Genomic DNA, 6711 nt, shown 5'->3' on the forward strand with positions numbered 1-6711 from the left:
TCGCGGAGCCCGAAAACCGGGTCTGAGATTAGTTCAATCCAGAGGGAAGGTTGCCCAAGTCCGCGGAGCTCGGGTGAGAAGGGCATTCGTCGGAAAAATCGCGGAGCCCGAAAACCGGGTCTGAGATCAGTTCAATCCAGAGGGAAGGTTGCCCAAGTCCGCGGAGCTCGGGTGAGAAGGGCATTCGTCGGAAAAATCGCGGAGCCCGAAAACCGGGTCTGAGATCAGTTCAATCCAGAGGGAAGGTTGCCCAAGTCCGCGGAGCTCGGGTGAGAAGGGCATTCGTCGGAAAAATCGCGGAGCCCGAAAACCGGGTCTGAGATCAGTTCAATCCAGAGGGAAGGTTGCCCAAGTCCGCGGAGCTCGGGTGAGAAGGGCATTCGTCGGAAAAATCGCGGAGCCCGAAAACCGGGTCTGATATTTCCTTCCTTGCCCATCGCAGCGCCCCCTGGTGGGCTGAATCCGGTACTACGATTTGTGGAAGTCTTGCCGATGAGTGGAGACTGGCACCTCTCGGTCCGGGACAGGCTTCCAGGAGCCTGGGGAAAATCGGAGCATGTGGCGCAAAAGTGTCGCGCGCGCCGCCCGACACGTGACTCTAGTAAGAACCACCTCTCCGGATGTGTAATAGGAAGCACGTGCCGGGGCCTGGGCCCTCGATTCCCAGAACCCTGTATTCACGGTGGGCGTGGTCAGACAGAAAGCGCGGGCTTGGTACGGTGTGTGCGCCACAAACTCCGGAAGTGCTGGGTCTGCTGGTCGCAGTGAGGCAATGTACGGAACCGACGGCAGTGACGAAGACTATCTCCCCGACTCGTCAGAGTTGAGCAGCTCGGATGATAGTGGAGGGGAGGAGACGTCTTTTCACGGCAGGAAGGTTCTGGAAGTGTCCGGGGCTTGCTCCGCGGAGGCCGAACCAAGTCTCCATCCGGCCCGCGCAGTGTCGGTCCAGGTACTTACCCGAAAAGCAGATGGTTCGATTGCATGTAACAAGAAAAATTTCTGCCTGTGGTGCGAGAGGCCATTCTCAAAAATTGCGAGACATGTTCAAGCTGTCCACCACAATGAGCATGAGGTTGCAAGGGCACTCAGCTTTCCGAAGCGCTCCAGGGAAAGGACAGTGCAGCTAGACCTGATTCGCACCCGGGGAAACTTTGCCCATAATGTCGGGGTTCTCCGCGAGGGCAGCGGAGTCCTCCTACCGTGCAAGCAGCCGAAAGAAGCAACGGCTCCCCAAGATTTCATGCACTGTGTAAAATGTAAAGGGCTATTCTCCAGGAAGCACCTGTGGCGCCATGTGAAGAGGTGCCCGCTCCGCAAAAGTGTCAGCCCCAAACCTGGAAGAACCAGGGTGCAGGGTCTCTTCACTTACGCCACACCGCTCCCGAAAGATGTTGGCACTGGCCTCTGGAAGTTGCTGAGCGGAATGAATTATGATGATGTGGTACCGGTAATCAAAGGGGACCGCTGGATTATGCAGTTCGGTCAGCACCTCTATAACCGTCTGGGGTCTGATGTCAGCAAGCATGATTACATCCGTCAGAAGCTCAGAGAGGTGGGGCGGCTTCTGCTGAAGGCGATGAAGGTCACACCGTTGCGGTGTATGGAAGATTTCATTTGCCCACAGAATTTCCTGCAAGTGGTGCATGCTGTGAGGAGCCTGGCCGGTTACGATGACCGCACCAATACATATAAAATACCCTCGTTGGCTCTGAAGGTGGGACACAGCTTGCAGAAGATTTCAGCTATGGTGGAGTGTCAGGCACTGATGGAGGGCAGTGCCCTGACAGAGGAGCGTGCCCGAAACTTTCGGAAAATTTATGAGGCGAGGTGGAGCGAGCTAATCTCCACTGCTGCCCTGAAGACACTTCGAGAGATAAAATGGAATGCACCGCTGCTTCTGCCCTTCACTGATGATGTTAAGCGCTTGAACCTGTACCTCCTTGACCGTCAGCGAGAGTACATCGATGAGTTGTCCGCCCACCCTTCCAAACAGCAGTGGTCCATGTTGGCCAAAGTTACCCTCACGCAGCTGATTCTCTTCAACCGCAGGAGAGAAGGTGAGGTTTCCAAGATGCTGCTCTCCTCCTTCGATTTACGGCACACAGCCGATTTGCAGGGTGATGTGGCCCAGGCCCTGTCAGAGCTGGAGAAGGCACTCTGTCGTCACTTCTCCCGTATTGAGATTCCTGGGAAAAGAGGCAGGAAAGTCCCTGTCCTGCTATCCCCAAGCATGCAGAAAGCGATGGAGCTCCTCATAGAGAAGCGGACAGAATGTGGTGTGACCCCACACAATATCTACATGTTTGCTAGGCCAACAGCCATGTCCCATTATAGGGGATCCGACTGCATACGTCTCTACGCCCGGGAGTGTGGGGCCAAGCACCCCGAAGCATTATCTTCCACCCGCCTACGGAAGCATGTGGCTACACTTTCCAGAGTCCTCAACCTGAGCGATACAGAGATGGATCAGCTTGCTGATTTCCTTGGACATGATATTCGGGTGCACCGGCATTATTACCGCCTCCCGGAGGGTACCCTTCAACTGGCCAAGTTGAGCAAGCTGTTTCTGGCTCTCGAGCAAGGGAGAATGGCTGAATTCCGGGGCCACAATCTGGAAGAGATCTCCATTGATCCAAACGGTAGGTATCACTTGACAGTGTGGCTCCAGGGACTGACTGTCTAAGTGGGCTGGTGTGATCGGTTTCCCTGTCCTTCTCTATCCACAGAGCCGATCCAGGTGGTGAGCGATGACTCTGGGGATGAGCCAGAGAGTCAGGATACTGAGGTTCCCATGGGGCACATGGGAAAAGAAGCTGGCAGCGTGGTGTCGGCGGTGGATGGAGGTGCAGCTAAAGGTGGGTGTGACTGTCCATTCCATTTGAGATGCGTCCATGACTGGTGGTGGCGTTGCGTGGTGACTGACCTTTCTTCTCCCGCACAGGTGACAGAAGGGGTACCAAGCGCAATCCGTGGACCCCAGCAGAAGTGAAAGCTGTTGAACGTCACATGATTCGGTTCATTCGCTCATTCAAGGTGCCGGGCAAGAATGACTGTGATGCGTGCCTAAGGGCAGAACGACAAGCGCTGAAGGCTCGGAACTGGCTCTCGGTTAAGTTTTACATTAAGAACCGAATTACAGCTGAAATGAGAAAGAACCTTTCCTGAATAAAATGTATCTGCTGCTGAATACACGTTTCCTCTATCTCTAATTAAACCCGAAAATAAATCAGTTATGTGGGGTGTCCTCATTAGGCCGGTATTCCTGAATAGGTCCCCATGAGGAAGGTTCCAGACATATGTCCCGATGAGGATAGAAAAACAAGTATGTGTGGGTGTGCGTGTGTCCTGTGCACTTGTTTATATATCCTAACGGGGACAAGGGCCAGACAGCACACCAACACTGGCGGGACCTCCGACATGGTGGGGACCTAAAATGAGGTCCCCATGAGTCTGACCCTGGGAGGTGATGGGGGAGTCATGTCTCAACTACCCAGCATACAATTCTCGCAAGTCCCAGAGAATCACGTTTACCAGACTGGAATGGGTTTCGGTGTGTATGCAATGCAGAGTGTGTTTAAAGCAAACACTTCCCCAGCAGCGCTGTGGAGCATTCCCCGAATAATCTCCGGTGCTGCGGTGCCACCGGGGGGGGGGGGGGGGTTAGGGCGGCCTGCTCGCTCCGCTCCGGTCGGGGGACTTGGCCCGGGGCGGGGGACAGGCGAGGCCCTAACCCTCGCCCTCCCTCGCTCGCTCGCCAGCCAGCCAAGTCCCGGCCGGGGACTTGGCCGGAGGCGCCCCGTCCGCCCGGCGCGTCAGCGCCTCCGAGCGCGGCGGAGCGCGGAAGGGGGGGTCCTTCCCTGGTCCGCCCGGGGGCCGACGTGGACTCCCTGGCCGGGCTTAATAGTCGGGGGCGGGTCCACCGGGAGGGGAGGAGGGGCCTCGGGCCGTCTGGACGGGAGCGAGTCCGGGCCTCGCCTCCTGCCCGTCCCCGGCCGGGTCAACCCCCGGTCCGTGCGGCGGCTCCACGGCCTGGGCTTCCCGTCCAGCGGAGGACACCCCTACTCTCGCCTGATCTTCACCCGGCGAGAGCCCGGGCCGCGGAAGCCGGAGAGAGCCCGGGCCGCGGAAGCCGGAGGGAGCCCGGGCTGCGGAGGCCGGCTGGAGCCCGGGTTGCGGAAGCCGGCGAGATCCCTGGCTGTTCTTCTCTTCCATCCATCCGTCCGTTATTTCATTTGCTGTCTGTATGTACGGAGCCTGTGCCGCGGATGCCGGAGGGAGCCCGGGCCGCGGAAGCCGGAGGGAGCCCGGGCCGCGGAAGCCGGAGAGAGCCCGGGCCGCGGAAGCCGGAGGGAGCCCGGGCTGCGGAAGCCGGCTGGAGCCCGGGTTGCGGAAGCCGGCGAGAGCCCGGGCTGCGGAAGCCGGCGAGATCCCTGGCTGTTCTTCTCTTCCATCCATCCGTCCGTTATTTCATTTGCTGTCTGTATGTACGGAGCCCGGGCCGCGGAAGCCGGAGGGAGCCCGGGCCGCGGAAGCCGGAGGGAGCCCGGGCCGCGGAAGCCGGAGAGAGCCCGGGCCGCGGAAGCCGGAGGGAGCCCGGGCTGCGGAAGCCGGCTGGAGCCCGGGTTGCGGAAGCCGGCGAGAGCCCGGGCTGCGGAAGCCGGCGAGATCCCTGGCTGTTCTTCTCTTCCATCCATCCGTCCGTTATTTCATTTGCTGTCTGTATGTACGGAGCCCGGGCCGCGGAAGCCGGAGGGAGCCCGGGCTGCGGAAGCCGGCGAGAGCCCGGGCTGTTCTTTTTTTTTTTTTCATTTATTTCCCCCCACCAGGGTGCGCCGACGAGGGGAGACGCCTCCCCGCCGCCGCCGTACCGGACACATCGCAAATTCACAACGGTGGATTATTATTATTATTTTTTTTTTTTTTTTACGCGGCCAGCAGGGGGCGCCGCGCGCGCGGACTGGCGCTCGTGAACACTGCATTTAAATCGGTGGTGTGTTTTTGTCTTTTGCCTGGTTTTTTTTAATCTCAATCGTGTATTACCTCGGCTGGCCAGCGGGGGGCGCCGCGGCGGGGACACGGGCGGACCGGGTACATTTCATCTGTTTGGGGCGAGTGTTTTTTTGAAATTTTTTTATCTTTTAGTCTCGTTCCGTTCTTCCCTTCAACTGGCCTGCGGGGGGCGCCGTGCGCGCGGACCGGCGTCCACCCCTGGCCGCTCCGGGACTTTGCATTCAAATGGGTGGGGTGTTTTTCATTTTTTGCCCTTTTTTTTCACTCCCCCCCTCTCAATCGTGTATTACCTCGGCTGGCCAGCGGGGGGCGCCGCGGCGGGGACACGGGGGAGGGTTCATCCGGGCGGACCGGGTACCTTTCGTCTGTTTGGGGCGAGTGCTTTTTTGAAATTTCTTTCATTTTATTTTTGTCATCCCTTCGACCGGCCAGCGGGGGGCGCCGCGCGCGCGGACCGTCGGGGCCCGGGGCCCTGCGTCCCACTTACTTTCGCCCGACGGGAATCGTTTCTTTTGTTTTTATCCGAGAGGACACACGGAATCTGCACCCCCCGCAGTGGCGTCAGGCGGCCACCGGGGGGCGCCGCGGCGGGGATCGGGGGGGTCGCCCGGGAGCCGCCTGCCCGTCCGCTGGGCCAAGGGGGCCGGGGCGGGTCACGCGCCGCCGTTCCCCCCCGATCGTCTCGCTCCGAGCCGCCTCTGGCCACCGGGGGGGCGCCGTCGGGTGGCGCGGGGGCGCCCCCGCCGCCCGCCGCCTCCCCCCGCACGCGTCGGGCCTCCCCCCGGGCCCCCGCGGGCCGGGGGACGCGGCCGGCGAGCGTCGGACTCCAGCGCGGAAGTGTCGCGGATGAGTGCGGACCGGGGCGCCCGCGGCCCAGCGGCACTTCCAGGGGCTCGGGGAGGAGATGGTTGAAGCCTGGGTGAAGCGCGCCCTCGGCCGTCCGTGTCGCTACCCGCCGGAGAACACCTCCGCCGGATCAGTAGGTACCAACGAGGCGAGCGAGAGAGCCGGGACTCTGTCCGGGGCCGAAAAGCCTGTTTCCCTGGAGCTTTTGCGAAAGGACCCGTGACAGAAGATGCGCGGAGCTCAGAGATCAGCATGGGCAGGGCCTTCTTGCATCCGATTTTTGCCAGGCAGGGCTCCAGGAACCGGGTTACAAAAAGCAAAAAGCCCTGGAGCTCAAACGAAAGGTTTAGTGACAAGATAGCCGTGGAGCTCCGATAACAGCATGGCAGGACCAGGATGGGGCCTATAAAGGGTCCACGGCGGGCATCCGTTGGAGCCCGACGTACGGGCCGGGCACGTCTCCTTCTCCCCCGGAGGCAGCGCCCCCCAGCGGGCCAAATCGGGTACTGCAATTTGTGGAAGTTTCGCAGATGAGTGCGGACCGGGGCGCCCGCGGCCCAGCTGCACTTCCAGGGGCTCGGGGAGGAGATGGTTGAAGCCTGGGTGAAGCGCGCCCTCGGCCGTCCGTGTCGCTACCCGCCGGAGAACACCTCCGCCGGATCAGTAGGTACCAACGAGGCGAGCGAGAGAGCCGGGACTCTGTCCGGGGCCGAAAAGCCTGTTTCCCTGGAGCTTTTGCGAAAGGACCCGTGACAGAAGATGCGCGGGAGCTCAGAGATCAGCATGGGCAGGGCCTTCTTGCATCCGATTTTGCCCAGGCAGGGCTCCAGGAACCGGGTTACAAAAAGCAAA

The sequence above is a fragment of the Pseudophryne corroboree genome, chromosome 3 (genome assembly GCF_028390025.1).
Source record: "Pseudophryne corroboree isolate aPseCor3 chromosome 3, aPseCor3.hap2, whole genome shotgun sequence".
Lineage (NCBI taxonomy): Eukaryota > Metazoa > Chordata > Amphibia > Anura > Myobatrachidae > Pseudophryne > Pseudophryne corroboree.